Source organism: Kogia breviceps, chromosome 6 (genome assembly GCF_026419965.1).
Source record: "Kogia breviceps isolate mKogBre1 chromosome 6, mKogBre1 haplotype 1, whole genome shotgun sequence".
NCBI classification, from domain to species: domain Eukaryota; kingdom Metazoa; phylum Chordata; class Mammalia; order Artiodactyla; family Physeteridae; genus Kogia; species Kogia breviceps.
Window position 1 is genome coordinate 111,294,819 of NC_081315.1, and position 19,316 is coordinate 111,314,134.

Consider the following 19,316-nt stretch of genomic DNA (forward strand, 5'->3'; position numbering starts at 1 on the left):
GAGCTCTTCTTACCAGTGCAGGTCCCAAGGGTTGGGATGCCAGATGAGAGCACAAACCCCTGGCTCCTCAGGGAGAAGTTTTGTATTTGTGAGACCCCTCCCAATTTCAAGTCACCATGCTGGGCGTGGGGTTTCGGGCAAGATCACGTCTCTGCTTCTCCTTTCCATCTTGATGTGGCTCTTTTATCCTTTGTTGTGGAGGGGCTGTTCAGCTAGTTTTCAGATCCTTTTCATAGGGAATTTTTCCATAGGTAGCTGTAAATTTGTTGTGCCCATAAAAGGAGGTGAGTTCAGGATCTTCCTACATCGCCATCTTGAACTGCCTCCTTCCTCAATCTCTGTCTTTACTGATTTTAACAATCTAGTTGTTTTATCCATTTCTGAGATGGTTGTATACAGTCTCCAACTCTGATTGTGGAGTTGCTTCTTCTTCCTTTAATTCTGTCAGTTTTGCTTCTTATACTTGGAAGGTCTGTTGTTAGGTGTATACAGTTTTACGGTTGTTATGGCCTCATGATGAATTGACCTTATTATCATTGTGAAATAAACTTTTCTATCTCTGCTAATAATCTTTTTTGAAGCCCATTTTTTCTGAGATTAATATAGTCATTCCAACCTACATGGCATATATTTTTCCATGTTTTTTCTTTCATTCTATCTGTGTGTTTATATCTGACATAAATCTCTTGAGGATAGCATGTAGTTAGGTCTTGCTTCTCTTTAAATCCACCTGGCAATCTCTTTTAGTCCTTTATTTGTTTTTGTTCTCTTTCTCTTTTGTTCTTCTGTTTCTCTTTTCCTGTTTTGCTTTGGATTAAATAAATATTTAGAATCTCCATTTAATTTATCTACTGACTTTATAGCTATACTTCCTTGTGTTATGTTTTAAAATTGTTGCTCTAGGGATTATAATACATATTTTCAGTTTATTTCACAGTCTGCTTAGAGTTAATATTTTATGCTTCACATAAAATATAAAAACCTGGCATCCATATAGGTCTATTTACCACTCCTGTCAACCATTATACTATAGTTGTCATATGTATTACAGCTTCTAAAGTCATAAAATCATAAGTCTCCAATACAATATTATAGTTTTTTGCTTTAAATGTATAGAAATATATGAATATATAATATATGTGTAAAATATATATTTATTTTCAAGTATGTGTAGTTTTTTGGCTTTTAAAAAATTAGGAAGGGAGCTTCCCTGGTGGTGCAGTGGCTGGGGGTCCGCCTGTCGATGCAGGGGACGCGGGTTCACGCCCCAGTCCGGGAGGATCCCACATGCCTCAGAGCAGCTGGGCCCGTGGGCCATGGCCGCTGAGCCTGGGCGTCCGGAGCCTGTGCTCCGCAGTGGGAGAGGCCACAACAGTGAGAGGCCCATGTACCGCCCCCCCAAAAAAAAATTAGGAGGAAAATAGTTCTCAATATTTACCCATACCTTTTGTGAAGGTCTGAATTTCCCTCTGGTGTTCTTTCCAGTCATCCTGAAGAATTTTCTTTAGTATTTTATGTGGTGCAAGTCTCCTGTCAATGCATTCTCTTAATTTTATTTTATCTGAAATGTATTTATTTTACCTTCTTTCTTAAAGAATATTTTTACTGGATACAGGTTATTGGGTTGACAGTTTTTTCTTCACTGCTTTAAAGATTTTGTACCATTTTCAGCTGACCTCCATGCTTTCTGATGAGACGTCATTAGACTTGAATCGTTATTATCTGATAGTAATGTGTCACTTTTGTCTCTCTCCTTTCAAGATTTTCCTTTAAACTTTGACTTTCAGCAATTTGACTATGATGTGCCTAGGTGGAAATTCTGGATTAAAAGAAAATATTTTCTCTCTCTTTGCTTAGATTTCCTATATTTTCATTTATTTCTGTCATATTGCCCTTTATATCATGCAGCATATTCATAGTCATAAGAGCTGTTTTCATGTCCTTTATGCTAATTCCAACATCTGGGTCATTTTAAGATTCACCCCCATTGAGGATGGGTTACATTTTCCTAGTTCTTTATATGTTGAATAGTTTTGGGTTGCACCCTGGATATTGCCAATGTTATGTTGTATAGACTTTGGATTGCATTGTATTTCTTTGAAAATATATTTTTAATGAGCAATTAACTTGGTTGGATTTACACTGCATACTCTGCCTCTTGGGCAAACACACAAAGCGTAGTCTTTTCTTCTTCACTGTATTGTTTATAGTCTGCCCCTTATAGGCCTTAGGGGTCAGCCAGAGATTTGGGCAGAGTTTATGTGCCACGTTTGAGATTCCCCTTCTCTGGATTTTTCAGAGAGAGGAGTTGCGGCCCAGAGAATTTAGGAAGTTTGCCTCTGGTCTCTATGGATAGTAGCTGAACTTCAACAATAACAAAAGATTTTAAAATTCTGTTAAATCTTTACGTTCTGTTGTCCCTTATGTTGAGGATTTCATGGATGAAGGAAAATGGAAGCAACTTTTTAAATCCACAACACAATTGGCACCACATAGAAGCATATCACTTTTACCCTCATGTCAATGATGATTTTGGTCCTGAGCTCCTTGCACCCCTTCCTGTCATACTACCAAATCTGTTAGCATGTGCCCTCATGAATCATTAATTGATTATATCCTGTCACCATCCTTAAAAGTTTTGTTTTCCTTTTCTGCCTACATCTGTGCTGCTGTTTGCCTACTGGCTTGACTCTCAGAACCTTTATTCCAGAGCATAAATGTATTAAAGCTATGGTTATAATGGATGTTCTGAAAAAAATGCAAGCTTTATAGAGGATCTAGTTTTAAGTCCCTCTTTAGGTTGTAGCAATTTCTTGATGACACCCAAATTCATGTAAAATGTACACAAACATCCAGTATTCAGGATGAAGTTAGTTTACTTCAAGGCAATAGAACATAGCTTTGTTGTGGTCAAAATACCAAATAATCACTGCCTTTCACGGTAAGTGTAGATGAGTCTATATGACTATTATGAGACTCAAGGTGGAACTGGGCTGGACTAAGATGAAGAAAACCACCCTCCTAATATTGAATGGATATTTTGGCTTTGCTATCTGCCTTTGGCAGGATTGATATCTGACGTTTATTAAGAGTTTTCAAGAAAGACATTTCATTGTTAAAGTATGACAGTAGCCTTGGTTATCAGGAAAAAGCACATGTGAATTCACAGAAATCTCGTTTTACTTTCATTCTGGAGGAAGTTGTGCTTTCCCCAGTGTAGCACCAAAGTAAACAGCTGCAGGCAATCCATTGATTTTAGCAAGAATTCACTGAAAATTTTTATAACCCATTTATGACTGAATTTTAGGACAGTTGAGGCACAGCAGATTAATTTCTACATATCTCAGTGGAAACACTTTAGATTTGGGAAACAGACTGACTGATATGTACTAGCTGTGGCTACCTGGGAAAGTGAATTAGCCACCCTGAAGCTTAGTTTACTCATCTGTAAAAAGGAAAGGGAATGGAGAATCATAGTAGACTGTAGTAGCTGTTGTTTTTGACTGTTCAGCATGCTTTTTGGCCCCCTTTCTTATCACAGTAACATCTCTTTCCTTTGGAAAACACCTCCCCCACCCCATGTGGACTGTCAATTATTATGGTCCCTCACTCACCTTCTGAGATGGGCATGTGACCTGGCTGGGCCAACCACTTGGGCCATATTCAGCTAGACTGGTACTTGGTCCAAGGAGTGGCTCAAGCCCAGCCATTCATAATCCTTCCAAGGAATCAGAGGTGAAAGGCTTGTTCTCATCCTCTCATTAATGATGTACTGTAAGAAAACAGGTCTGCATGAGTTGGTGACCTCTGCAAAAGGAAAGAATGAGGCCCAAAGTGAACAAACAAACAGATGTAAGAGGCAGGTGGAGAGATGGACTCCTGTTGAGTAGGGTCAGGACTGGGGTGAGCAAGAAAGGCACCAGGAGTGAAAATTTAAGGAGGCATTGCTCCCAGGGTCCTCCAAATGCAGGTCGACATTGCTTCCTTACATTTTGCCCCCTCACTTGCTGGACCCCAGTCCTGGCCCTGCTGGGCACTGTCTGAGCTTGGGCTCCTCCAGGAGCTGAAACTGAGACAAAGAATTGAGTGCAAGCAGTTTTTTGGGGGGAGGTGATCCCAGAAAACACCTGAAAGAGAGAGGGAGGAGACCCAGAAAGCAAGGCAGCCAAGGATGGGCATTTGGTGAAGCCACTCACCACTGAGGCCCTTGGACTCACCTCCATTCTGGAGCTCAACACCGAGGGTGCCTTGAAGGCAGCCGAAGGTCTGAGAAGCTGATGTTTTTATGCACAGTTAGTTCCCTGTTCATCTTTGATGGAGGGCTGCTTTAAGCAGCATTACCTCTCCTGCACTTTTTGGCTTATCCCATCCAGGGCAGAAGAAGGTCCCCAGCGGAGAGTCACAGGTGTCCACAGTAAGCATCCTGAGGTGTGTGGAGAGAGGGAACATGGGTAGGTACCATCAGTGCCTCTGCCTTTGTGCTCTTCCAGTCCTGTGAGCCTTATCCACTGTCCTTACCAGCTACAGGAGCTGGCATCCTGTTTTGATTATGCAAGATCATGTTGGGTTCCCAGTATTTGCAACTTGGAGTAGAGTCCTGACCAATCAGAAACTCACAGTCATTGTCCTAGGAACTGGACTCCTCTTGCCATCCTTGTTGCCCTAAAAGCCCAGTGTGCTGGGCATTATTATCTGCATTTACATATGATGAGTCGGAAGCCTGGAGAGGACCTCACTGTCACACACAGCCTGTTTTGTTTCCACATGTTCCTCCCAAATACAGAAGTTAGGTTGAAACTAGCTTTAGTCACATGTGTATCAGCAGGAGACCATGGGCGTCAGGGGGATAGTGTCTGTCAGTGTCCAAAAACACTGGACATTTGGTTTGGGAAGTAGCATAACATAGAAGAAAGAGCATGGGCTTTCTAGATGGGGAGGCCTAGGCTCAGATTCTGGTCCTGTTGTTTCTAGCTATGTGAACTTGGACTAGTCATAAAGCTTCTGCAAACCTATGTTTCCTCTTCTGAAAAACAAGAATGCCCATTTCTGTCCTTATTATGTTCATATTTTCCTTAAAATCCTTGGACATACAGAACATATTAATAATAGCTCTGTTAAATTTTGTTTAAAATTGTTTAAATAATTTGATCACTAATGCTTATTTACTAATTTCATAACTGGTGCCATTTCTGGGTTTGTTTGTCTTTATTAGATTTCCTCCTGCTTATGAGTCATATTTTCCTGCTTCTTTGCATGTCTAGTAATTTTTTTGGGACACTGGACATTGCAATTTTACTTTATTTATTTATATATTTTTATTGATTTACAATGTTAAGTTAGTTTCAGGTGTACAAAACAGTGATTTGATATGTTCATAGATTATACTCCATTTAAAGTTATAAAGTGTTGGTTATATTCCCTGTGCAAGACATTATATCCTTGTATCTTACTTATTTTATACCTAGTAGTTTGTACCTCTTAATTCCCTTCCTCTCTCTTTCCCTTTCCCCCACCCCTCTTTCCTCTGGTAACCACTCAAATAGAACCTAGAGAAATGAGAACTACAATATATGAAATGAAGTATTCATTGGATGGGATTAGCAGCAGATTAGGCAGTGCAGAAGAAAAGGTTAGTGAACTTGAAGATATAGCAGTAGAAACTATACCTGATGAAGCATAGAGGAAAAAAAAATTAACAGAGCCTCAGTGACTTATGGAACAAAATGCAATAGTTTAACATATGTGTAATTGGAGTCCCAGAAGGAGGAATGGGCATATAAAATATATTTGCAGAAATAGTGGCTGAATTTTTTTTTAATTGATGAAAATGATAAAATCAAATCCAAGAAGTTCAACCGACTCCAAGCAAGAAAAACACAAGGAAAACATCATCAATGATCATCATAATCAATTAATAGTTTAAAACCATTAAGAGAAAATCTTAAAATCAACCAGAGAACAAAAGGACACATTGTGTTAGGAAATGGAAACTGTAAGCCCAAAGACAATGGAGCAATATCTTTCTAGTGATAAAAGAGAAGAACCATAAACACAGAATTCTATATTAAACAAAAATACCTTTGTACAATGAAGGCAAATAAAGACTTATAAAGAATGCCCTGAGTGATCTTACTGTGAAAATAAGGGGCAGAGACCATGCAGCCTCCGACATCAGACCTGACATATGGTTGGCATTTTTAAAACGCCTTCCATGTCTTCTTGGCCCTGGGTGATGTGGTGGGTTCTGGAAAGTTTTAGGTAACCACCTGAAGGGGTGCGTCAGGGGAAGACCTGGCTCTCTTAGCTTCCTTTTTCCGTCTGTCACAGCACATCTTGCCAAGGGATGGTCTTCAGCTTGCTCAGCTGCCTCTGCCATCAGAGTGTGAGATTCCTGAAAGCTTGGGATTGGTCATATTCACCTGCCCAGTCCCATCAGCACCTGACTTAGTGCTCAGAAGGTGGTAAAGGCTCAATAAATGCTACCTAGAGAATGGAGGAGGGGGAGAGGGAAAGAAGAGGGAAAGCCCTGGTCTACATAGCAGCCAGTGATGTGGTAAAGCATGGATTGGATCACATGCTTGCTACTTTCAGAATGAATGCCAACCTCTTCTGCTGGCCCACAAGGCCCAGCAATCTGACTTATGCCTAGTTTGCTGACACCTCTCTCTACCCCCTCCATCTTCCTACTCATTCCGCTCAGCCCTTCTTCTCATCTCTCGAACATGCTGAACTTATTTGTAACTTGGAACCTTTGCACTTGCGGTGCCCTCAGCCTTGATCACTTTCCCCCAGAACTCTGCAAGGATCACTCATACCATACAGAATTCTGCTCAAATGTCCCCTCAGTGGGGGCCCTCTCCGAATATCCACCCCACTTGACTCCACCCCAAGCATTTCCTATCCATGTACCCTTTCTGGTCCCCTTTTCTTCAGTGCACCTGTCATTACCTGTAATTCCATTACATGCTTATTAATTTGTCCTCTTAGTTGTTGGTCTCATGCACCAGAACATAAGCTCTCTCTGAGGGCAGCAATGTTCCCTCATTGTTCACAGTTGTATCTCCAGTACCTACTAAGCAAATTTATATGTATAAAGTATAATACATATACACACATATGTATATTTACACATACATATATGCCTAATGCACATACATATACACACTCACTAATCAGCATATAGATACACATATATACACGTTAAGCAGTATATATATATGAGTGCACATATGAATATGCATATATATACACCTAGTAAGCTGTATACATAGACACATGCATATATATAAACATATACACACATATCTATATGCATGTATATACACATACATATAATATATATAAACACATGTATATGTATGTGCATATAGCAGTAAATATACATATATATATATATATATACACCCACTAAACAGTTTATATATAGGCAGATATACATATACCCACCATATATTATATAGATACATACACACTCATATATGTATATATATATGTAAGCCCTCAAAGCAGTATATATGTATATCTACACACATATATATATATGCATGTATATACATACAAATACATGCATATATACATATCCACTAGGCAGTGTGTTTATTTATATTCATATATAATATATACTTACATATACACGTGCATATTATACATATGACATATATGCTCTATATAATTAACTGAATGAATACATATTATATAAATGAATGAAAAACTTGACAATTAACCAATCAACTGATAAGAGTTAGTTGACTGGTTTATACTGACTGCCTCTGGGTTAGAGTCCTGAGGAGAATTTCTCTATTTCCCCTGCTGCAAACTCTAATTTTTCACAAATACCCCTTTAATTTCCACCTCTCTCCTGCCTCACTCTCCACCTCCCACAGGTTGCTCTTGGTCTCTTCGTAGGTTGAGCCAATGGACATTTTGCTCCTGCACCAGCAGAGAGAGTCCAGGCTGGAGTGTTCTGTTCTGAGTCAACTTTGAAGTCAACAGGGCTTAATTATTTTCAAGGGAAGGAGGAGGATACCTTTGGGAGAACTTTCTGAGAAGTTTGCTTCAAAAGTGTGTTTCTTGGATTAGCAAATGGGCTCCGTGCTTAGAGAGTCATAGGGTTGAAGCAAAATAAACAGAGAGTTAATTAAAATTCATGGAATAGCCAGAGGCAGTCTGCACATAAAACAGCAAAATGTGGCGCAGATTTATATGATAATAGCTCTTTATGTCCCTCAAAGGAAGAGTCTGGATAAAATTGAGCAAGAGTTGCACAGATGATAATTCCAGACTCTACACTCTATTATGCAATGATGATCATTTCCACATGCAAGCATATTATTAGCTGTCTCATTCCACATTCCAGATTTTCACATCTGCATGTGAATTCATAGTGTGAAAAAAAATTTTGATTAATAGCAGACTAACCAATTTAGTGCCCAGACTGCAACAAATCCATTTTGGAATTAAGTGGAGATTCGATTTTATATATATGTTTATAAGTTTGAATGTTCAGAAACATTTGACTTAGTGTTTTTTTCCTTTAAAAATGTAGTCTTTGGAAATCTTTTTCATCTTTTAAGATAAGGGTAGCATGATGGAAAGCATAGCAGGATTTTGAGTCAGACAGTAAACGTTTATGCTAACTGTTCTGTCCCAGCATTAGTCTAGGTACTTGTGATGGTGTGGCAAACAAGATGGACGAGGTCCCTGATGCCATAAAGGTGACAGTTTAGTAAGGGAGACAAATACACAAACAATACCCAACCACAATTTCAATAATGATAGTTGCTCTGTAGAAAATGCATAGTGCAGTGACCTGGGAGGGTAGGCCTGCTTTCCTTGGAGGAGAGGGCAACAGAGAGGCCTTTGCTGAGAAGGAGACATTTAAGCCAAGGCCTAACTGCTAAGAAGGAAACAGACCATGTGGAGATCCAGGGGGTAGAGTGTCACATACAAAAGGGACAGCAGATGCAAAGGTCCTGTGGCAGGGACAGACTTAGTAATGGGGCCATGGCAGCAAATGTGTGTAAGATGCCCAGCCAACATTGTGTCTGCCACAAGCAGGGACTTGGAATATATGTTTGCTCTTTTCAGGACAATGCAAGAGTTAATCAGTTTATAGCAAAATGGTTAGAGAGCTTTGCCTCAAAGTCTGACAGAGTTGAGTTGGAATTCTGGTCAACCAGGTGACTCTGGGCAAGTTGCCTAACTTCTCTGTGTTTCCAAAGTGAGCTGTTATTCTTATGTAAGAATCATTTTTAGAATTCTTAAACATGATACTTTTACTAGAAGCTTTTACTGTTCATGCAGACATCTTTTATAAGCGGTGGAATCCATTTCTTTTTAATGAAATATTTATTCCTTTCATATTAATTAGTCCACGTTTGGCTTGAGGCATAGGTTGGAGGAATTTGCTGGCTCCCAGGGATCACTTTATTAAGAGCTAAATATCACAGGAAATGCAGGCTCATTCACAAATGGCTTTCAAGCATAGGCCAGGGCAAATGATCCATTACTGACCAATTTAACAGACGTCATTGCTCATTTGCATTTCCCATTTTCCAACAATGACGTCTCATTTCATATTCTGGATGAGCCTTCCCGGGCCTTTTTACATCTATAAAGTGGTCTCAACCTTGCTTCACCATAAAAGATACATTCCCAGCACTAAGGGTGTCAGAAAGCACCAAGGTTGGTCCTGGGCCCTTGCCCCCATGACTACTTTTTGGTGTTTCCTGACAAAGCAATGTCCCTTATGACTCCAGAGGGAAACTGTGTGCATAAGCAGTGGCATTATTTATAAAACACATGATCACCTCTTGGAATTACCTCCAAACTCTCCTCTACCCTGTTGCCAGAAAGAACTCCCCTCCCCCTCAAAACCCACATTTTCCATGTTGTTTGTTTGTATGTTCTTTCCTTTATTCATTCATTTGCAATTGTATACCTAGGATCCACTTTTTAAACCCTTCTGTATCTCCCCAGTGCCCTCAGGACAAAAGCCAACTGTATTGGTCTGCTGGTGCTGATGTGACAAAATCCCACAGGCTGGGGTCCTTAAACCACAGGAGTGATTGTCTCACAGTTCTGGAGGCCAGAGGACACCAACCCAATTGGGTTAGGACCTGCCCTCATGACCCCATTTTAACTCAATTACCTCTTTAAAAGTCCTATCGCCAAATGCAGCACATTCTGAGGTACTGGGGGTCAGGGCTTCAACATACAGATTTGGGGAAACAAAGTTCAACCTGCAACACTGACCTTTTAAACATGTCATTCAAAGCCATCTGTCACCTGCTCCTCACTCACCTTTGTCACCTCATCTTTTGCCATGATCTCCATGATGTTTGTCAGGCACTGTCTCAGGGTGAACACCAGGGAGTATCACCTGATGCAGGTCAGAACTCACAGATGAAGCATCCATGGGACAGGAGCACTGTTTCTTAGCATCTTAAGGAGAGACTGGCTTGGCTTAGAGCATAGCTGGACACTCCATGGGGCTGTGCCCCAATCAAGGCATGTCTCCCCATGCTGCTGTCTCTTTTTATGCTGACTGGGGACAAATAGTTTAGAATCAAGTACCAAGCAGTTTGAGCTTCCTGTGCTTCCAAATGCCCAGCACTGGTGGCCTTAGTGACTCCCTGGGCCCATGAGAAGTTGAAATCAGGTGCTGACTTCTGATCCTGGCTAGCTCATTGCCACATGTATTAGTCAATGTTCTCCAGGGAAACAGAGCTCAAAAGAGGTGTGTAGATATAGATATAGATAGATTTATTTAAGTAATTGACTCACATGATGATGGAGGCTGGCAAGTCTAAAAATCTGCAGGATAGGCTGTCAGGCTAGAGACCCAGGAAGTTGCTGATGTTGCTGTGCAAGGCCAAAGGTCATCTGCTGCAGAATTCCCTCTTTCTTGGGGGAGGTCAGTCTTTTGTTCTATTCAGACCTTCAACTGATTGGATGAGGCCCACCCACATGGAGGGCAATCTGCTTACTCAAAGTCCACCTTTTAAAATTCATCACAAATTAATTTTATCTAAAAGCACCTTCATGGAAACATACAGAATCATGTCTGACAACATACCTGGGCACCATAGCCCAGCCAAGCTGGCACATAAAATTAACCATCACACCAAATAATTGTGAAATTGTTCCTGAGCTCCCTCTTGGGCCACATCTGCACATCTCTACAACATTCTCTGGTCTTACCTTCAGTACATGTATGAATGATGATCATAATCACAATAATAATCAATAATTTAGTAAGTGCTTACCATGTAACCCTCACAGCCACCCACTAAGATAAGTAAGTACACTGCTACCCCCATTTTACAGATGGGGAAGTTGAGAACACTACTAACATGTTAAAATGCACCATGCATGTTCCATCTCTCTGTACTTAGGGAGGGGCTGTATGCTCTCCTGGTAATGCACCTCCTTCCCCCTTTTCCTACACCTCCAGCCTCATGAAGCCAACCCTTGATGACTGAGAAACAGTTCAAATGCAGCCTCTTCCAGAATGCCTTTCCTTAATCCCATATCCTGGTTAGGATCCCTCTTCTCAGGTCCCTTAGTCCCATGTGCTCACCTATCCTATAGCACTGTTCTTTCCTAAGTAGTAATTATCCATTTCTCCAGCTAGCCATCCACAGATGTCAACTAGATGTTCCAGGCACTGTTCTAGTCACTGAGGAGGGAGCAGTGAATAAAAGAGAAAAAAATCCCTATCATTATGGGGTTTACACCACAGTGGGCGAGACAGACAAAGGGAAAATGAACAAACCAAGAAGCATGTTTTGTTACAGGAGTTGGCCAGGGTCATGGAGGAAACAGGGAGGGAGTATGGGGACTGAGGAGGGATCAGCTCATTCACACATGGAGTTCAGGGATGGCTTATGGGATAAGGTGATTCATAGGTAGAGCCTGAAGGAGGTGAGGACCCAAGACTGGACACCTAGGGAAGAGCATGGCAGACCCAGGAATGGCACAGGGGCCAGGGTGGGAAGTGAGCAGGGAGGAGAGTAACAGATGGAATTAGAGGGGACTTGGGGCCATGCCATGTAGGGCCCAGTGACCTGAAATGAGCGACTTTGTCTTTCACTTTTGAGTATTGTTTGTTTATCCCATTGAACTTTGAGTTCCTAGAGCAGTGTCATATCTTCATGGCTAGCATAGTGCCAGGACCATGACAGGCATTTCACACATGTTTATTGACTGAAATATTCATCCAAACGAGTATTTTTCTTGAAGCTAACTTTTGATCCCTCTAGTGAGGCCACCATTGGTCACAGCCCACGTGGACTTTCTGTGCCACGAAACATCATCATATAGTTTGTGTATCAGATGGGGATGTTCTCAGGGGTGAGAAACAGAAAATCTGCCTTATAGTGGCTTAAACAAAGAGGGTTTATTTTCTCACATAACAAGAAGTCTGAAGGTAGGTGGCACTATGATAACAGGTTCAGTAACTCTGAGACCTTTGTCACTTCATGGTCACAAGGGGCTGCTGCAGCTCCAGACATTACATATGTGCTCAAGGTAGAAAGGAGAAGAAAAATGGCAAAGGGGAGAAAAGTGGAACCATCTGTAGCTATTCCCTTTTATTCGGAAAGCAAGACTTTTCTAAGAAGCCAGTAGCAGACTAATATTTCATTGGCAAGAACTATGGCTACTTCTGGCTGCAAATGAGTATTTAATGGATCATACTGCCTCCTTGAAGAAAATTGTCCTGTTAAAAAGGAAGAAGAGGAAGGATGCATTTGGGTAGTTAACAATCATTGTCTGCTAAAGGTAGTCTTCTTGTCAGATAAGGATATTTGAACAGCAGTACCCAGCGTGATCACTCTTTTTTAGTGACCTTATTTAATCTCGATTTTTTTTTCTTTTTTGCTTTTCCCCAAATTGGTTGTTTCCCAGAATCTTGCTCCTGTAAGCATAACCAGTGTCCGTTAATGTTGCACTATAGCTGTGCATCAATCAACAGCATCTGCTAAGTGTACTCAAGCTGGGGGTGGGGTGGGCAGCACAGAGAATGTCAACTGGGTCAGGTGAGAAAGGGCATCCAGGCTGGTCCATGGAAGGGCAGAGCCAGCCTTTGCACCCGCACAGTTCTGGGTTACCAGTACAGCTCTGGCTTCTCTGATGCTGGGGTGACCTGTCCCCCCAGAGCTTGGCTTGCCTGAGTTGAAAAGTAAGGGTTACAGTCCCGGCCATCAAGGTCACTGAAGATGCAGCCAGACAAGGACTTTCCTGAAGAATCCAGCAAAGTGATTCTCAACTATCCTGCTTATCAGACTCCCCCCAGGGAGTTTTTACAAATTACAACATCCCAGGACCCTCGCAGACCTCTGGGGGTGCCACAGAACCGAGGTTATCAGTGCTTTGAAGGTAAGATCCGGCTGAGGACCACCAGATGCTGGCGTGATGGAGATTCTCAACACGTATCCCTACCCCTCCTCTGCTGAATTGGAGTCATTTCCCAAATTCCTGATGCCCAGTGTGCTTGACACGTGCCATTCTCACGGCAAATCGCCTGAAATCCATGCTCGCTTGCATTTATTTATTTGTCCCTATAAATTGTAATTAATAATGATAACATCAGGTCCTAATTGAATTAGACTAATGAGGAGTGTTAATTGGGTGCTTGCCTGTCAGCAGCTTGGGTGGCTTTGGCCACATGGCTCATCCCTTGCCTCATTAACTGTGATTTCTAGTGGAAAGGGCTGTGTGCTGACCTGCTGAGGAGCCCTGGGGCCACTTGGGACCCGCCTCTTCTGTTTTGAAGGTTCCCAGGATGTGGGCAGAGCTGCCTGTTCGTGAGGAGGGCTGACGTTCCCTCTAGAACACCTGTCCTGAGCCCAGGAGTCTGAGATGCTGCTTTAGTTTTAGCAGATTCCCTCCGTCACGTGGTCGCCTTGGGCTGCAGAGCTGGGAGGACCGGCAGGCCCTCCTGCTGTGAGTCCAGGCACCGAGGACCCCACCTCCCTCGAGCACACAGGGCCTGGTGGGCCTTGTCCTAACTGAAATTCCAGCTCCTCTGTGGACTCCCGCTCAGGCCTGGAGGTCAGGGTGGCCCTCAGGTCAGGAGATGGTGATGCCCGCCAGGGGTGAGGCAGGGGACGGCCTGTAGGAAGGGTATTCTAAGCAGAGGGAACAGAACATGCTCGTGCTGGGAGTCAGGGGCCAAGGTGACAAGTTCACATGTCTGAGCCTCTGGAAGCTCGGGGTTCCATAGGGAACCAGGCAGCATGGCTCCTGCCTTCATGGTGCCTGAGGTCTGCCTGTCAGTCAGTAAACAGGGAAGATCCAGCGTAGGAAGCAGCATAGTAGGAATAGGGGCTATGGGAGCCCACTGGGAAGGCTGTTGATGCAGCCCCACCCCCGAAATAAAAGGGAGCCTCCTACAGAAAGTAACGAATGAGCAGAGACAGAGCTGGTGGGTGAGCGGGAGGAAGGGGGACATGGGCCAGGGAGGAAGTGAGAAGGGGAGAAAGCAGTGGTGGTGGAGAAACTCTTTAAAGAAATTCTAAGGGGGGTGAGGTAGCTGGCATGAAGGGGGTGTGTGCGTGTGTGGTGTGTGTATGTGTGTGTGCGTGTATGTGTGTGTATGTGTATATATGTGTGTGTGGTGTGTGTATGTTTGTGTATGGTATGTATGTCTCTGTGTGGTGTGAGCACACACATGCCTGTCAGAGGTGACGGAGGCGCAGAGGACTTTGAACGACAAGACACAGACCTTGAGCACTTCCTGAAGGTGAAAGAAATCCCTTGCAGGGCTTCAAGTCTTTCATTTTGGGGAAGTTCCCACTGGGCCGAAGGAAATGTGCAGAGACCAGAGCCGAGGAGACGCTGCTGGTGACGAAGCTATTACAGTGAAATGTTCCTGCCTTTGAAATCTCAAGCACTAACTCTAAGTACCAGAAGTTGCTCTGGTCACAGGAACTTAGGGGGAGAGGACACAGGCCAGGGGATTGGGCTGGAACGTGGAGTCCCGAGCCCTGATTTGGGAGTTAATGCACTCAGGGCTCAAGGTTGGGTCCCAGGCGGCAGTGTGCTCAGCTCCCCACCAGCCCACGTTTCCTGGGCACCTGTGTGGGCCACACGCTCTGCTGGGCTCCATGGACACCTGACTGTAGACCTGCGGGGCTCAGATGAAACCCACTGCACAGGAAGGATCACAGAGGTGCCTGGCCGAGTTGGTCAGCCAGAAGTCGATGGCCATGATGGACATTTACAGACTGTCTTAGTTTCCTGTGGCTGCTTTAACACACTGGGTGATTAAAAGTGGCAGAGGTTTATTCTCCACTCTTCCGGAAGCTCTGGGAAGGATCTGTCCCAGGCCTGTCTCCTGGCTACTGGGGTTGCGGCGATCCTAGGCCTTCCTTGGCTTAAAGATGCATCATCTCTCCAATCTCTGCCTTCTTTTCTCGTATTATAAAGACACTGGTTGATTTGGGGCCCGCCCTAATCCTAGATGACACATCTTGAGAGCCTTAACTTAATAATATCTGCAAAGACCCTTTAACCAAATAAGGTCACCGTCACAAGCTGAGGGGGTCAGAACTGTTCAACCAGAACTACAGCCTGCCTGTCCCCTCCTATTTGGTTTTGTGCATTGCATTCCCTGTGCCACAATCATCCTGCCTGACAGAGAGCCTGGGGGCTGATCCCAAGTGTCCCAACTTCCTTGGGTCTGCAACGCGAAGGGATTGGCTCAAGCCACCCTGGCAAGTCAGTAGGAAATGTCACCCCAAGCTCCAGTCATGGGGCCAGAGATATCTGTGACCCTGTGTCCTGGGAAGCAGGCCTCCCTCCCAGAGCCCTGCCCTGCCTTCAGATAAGTCCTTAATGATGGTTGTGATGACAGTACCAGTAATCACAATAATAACTGCATTTGCTGAGAGGCCTCTGTCCCGGGAGCATTAAATGTCCATAACCCTATGGGAAGTAAGGAAAACTCACCTCCATTCGGTACCTCCAACATGACAGCACCACACCATGCCCTTCACAGCATCCCCTCCCATGTCCTCACAACAGCTCTTGGAGCAAGAACATACCACCCCCATTTTACTGATGAGTAGACTGAGGCTCAGAGAGGGTGGTTGCACAGCAAAGAACTGGAATGTAAGCCCCGCTCAGAGTGACCCGAGAACCCAAACTCTTTCTGTGTCTCTGAGATGTCCCAGCAGACCTTTGTCTCTACTCAGGGCTTTAGACTCGTCTTCAGTCTTTTTTTCATTTGAGCCTCTCTGTCCCCTGGTCAGGTTGAGTCAGCCATTGCTACCTGCCTTGCTTGGCCAGTGAATAAGCAAGGGTAGAGGAGCCAGGGATACGTGCAAGAGGGCCATGAGCAGAGCCCAGATCTCCAGACCCCGAGTCCAGCTCTGTGTTCCTTAGAAATATAAAGTGTTTCTAAGATGCCTTAGAAAATAGATTCAAGCCCTCAGTTTATAGAGGAGGAAGTTAAGGGATCCCAGCCATACCTTTTCTTTTATTTTTTGTTTTTTTACTTTTGTTTATTTTGTTTTGTTTTTTAGCATCTTTACTGGAGTAAAATTGCCTTACAATGTTGTGTTAGTTTCTGCTATATAACAAAGTGAATCAGCCATACGCATGCATATATCCCCATATCCCCTCCCTCTTGCGTCTCCCTCCCACCTCTCTAGGTGGTCACAAAGCACAGAGCTGATCTCCCTGTGTGCTATGCAGCTGCTTCCCACTAGCTATCTGTTTTACATTTGGTAGTGTATATATGTCAATGCTACTCTCTCACTTTGTCCCAGTTTACCCTTCCCCCACCACCCCGTGTCCTCAAGTGCATTCCCTACATCTGCGTCTTTATTCCTGTCCTGCCCCTAGAGTCATCAGAACCATTTTTTTTTTAGATTCCATATATATGTGTTAGCATACGGTATTTGTTTTTCTCTTTCTTACTTACTTCAGTCTGTATGACAGACTGTAGGTCCATCCACCTCACTACAAATAGTTCAGTTTTGTTATTTTTTATGGCTGAGTAATATTCCATTGTATATATGTGCCACATCTTCTTTATCCACTCATCTGTCGATGGACACTTAGGTTGCTTCCATGTCCTTATTGTAAATAGTGTTGCAATGAACATTGTGATACATATGTCTGAATTATGGTTTTCTCAGGGTATATGCCCAGTAGTAGGATAGCTGGGTCATATGGTAGTTCTTTTTTTGTTTTTTAAGGAAGCTCCATACTGTTCTCCATAGTGGCTGTATCAATTTACATTCCCACCAACAATGCAAGAGGGTTCCCTTTTCTCCATACCCTCTCCAGCATTTATTGTTTGTAGATTTTTTGATGATGGCCATTCTGACCAGTGTGAGGTGATACCTCATTGTGATTTTAATTTGCATTTCTCTAATGATTAATGATGTTGAGCATCCTTTAACTCTTAGAGGAAAACATAGGCAAAACACTCTATGACATAAATCACAGCAAGATCCTTTTTGACCCACCTCCTAGAGGAATGGAAATAAAGACAAAAATAAACAAATGGGACCTAATGAAACTTAAAAGCTTTTGCACAGGAATGGAAACCATAAACGAGATGAAAAGATAACCCTCAGAATGGGAGAAAACATTTGCAAACAAAGCAACTGATAAAGGATTAATCTACAAAATATACAAGCAGCTCATGCAGCTCAATATCAAAAAAACAAACAGCCCAATCCAGAAATGAGCAGAAGACCTCAATAGACATTTCTCCAAAGAAGATATACAGATTGCCAGCCACACCTTTTCATTAGCATGGAGCTGGCCAAGACCCCAGGCCTCAACCTCTTCTTTGACTTGCAAATCCAAGCCTTCAAGCTCCAGGCAACATCCCGTACCAACCTCTCTTCCTTATCTGGTACCCAAAGTCAGACCTCCAAACCTTATTCAATTCCTGAGCTCTGCTTTGAAAGCCAGAATTCGAATCCCATTTTGAAGAGTCTCTTCTAGTTGCTGAGCTGTCTCCGAGCTGCTATGAGCGTCACCCTCCTCCCTTCCTCCCACCCTCCTACCCCGCCCCGGGAGGTGAGAGCCATCTCTCAGCACCTTTGCCTATTGTCAGTCATACCAGCAAGAGCCGGGGCTGGGTGTGGTCTTCCTCTGACGGGGGCATTGCCCAGACTCCGGGGAATCACAGCCTCCGCTTTTCGAGATGATGCAGCCAACTGGACTTCAGGGCTCCCAGCCCTGGCAGAGACCATGTCTACTCCACATCTCTCCTGAGAAGGCAAATGAGGAGTGAGAGAGACGAGAAACCCTAATTAGTGGAATGATCTGCCCCCCTGCGTGTCTGCCTGCGGACGTGGGTCTCAGGGCTCTGGAAGTCTCTCTTCAGATTCCTGCGAACCAGGGCCCCAAGGGGCTTTTGTCCAGCACACCTTTGCCTTCTGTGGTTTTATATTTTCAAGTTCACTGGTAAAGTTCTTGGGCCTTCAACCTCATGCCACTAATCGTACTGCTTGGAAAATCATTTTTTTTGGAGATTTCGTGAAATATGCTTCTTAAGACATTGAGATTTGGGTGACATTTATCATCCCCCAGCCACAGCTGGGCACTCCCACTTCCTTGGTCTCATTTAGTTTCACCCCAGTGGGGCAGGGTGGGCTTTGATAACTCAGTTCAGACAGATGCTGAGACAGAAGCTCAGAAAGGCAGCAAGAACCAAAGTGGGAATTGGAATTCAGGCTTTTCCCCACCGTCTTGTATCTGCCTCAGATTCATAGCACCTCAGAGCAAAAGGGGTCCAATTTCCAATAGAAGACCAACTTGGGACGCTCAGAGAAAACCCCGAATTCCCAGGCCTGTAACCATATCCCTCGTGTTCTCTATCACAGACCTGTTCTCAGGGAGGATGCATCGCTGGTGCATCCTGGGAAGGCAGAGAGCCTGGGTGTGAGTCCTGAGGCGTGAGGAAGGTCTAAAATCTTTCTGTGCTTCTCTTCCTTTATCTGTCAAGTGAGGGTAATAAAACTAGTTACTGTACCGGGTTGAATAGTATCCGCCTCCAAATTCATGTGATGTAGCTGCTAGCAAGGGGCAGCAAGGATTGATAACACCCCCCAGAAATTAGAAGAGGCAAAGAAGGATCCTCCCCGAGAGCCTGCAGAGGGGACGTGGCCCTGGCAACACCTTAATTTGGAGCTTCTGGCTCCAGAACCGTGAGACAGTAAATTTCTGTTATTTTGAGCCCCCAGTTTGTGGTACTTTGTTATGGCAGCCCGAGGAAATGAGTACAATTCCCCATCAGGGTGTTGGGAATACAGTACATGTTCACCCTGCTACTTTTTTCCAGCCACACC

General features: G+C 43.6%; 1 protein-coding gene across 3 annotated transcripts in view; it reads left to right on the top strand.

The window, feature by feature from the left end:
• The window catches only part of STK32B (serine/threonine kinase 32B), a 338,968-nt gene that overhangs the window by 101,520 nt on the left and 218,132 nt on the right, over positions 1-19,316 (top strand). The window lies entirely within an intron of this gene.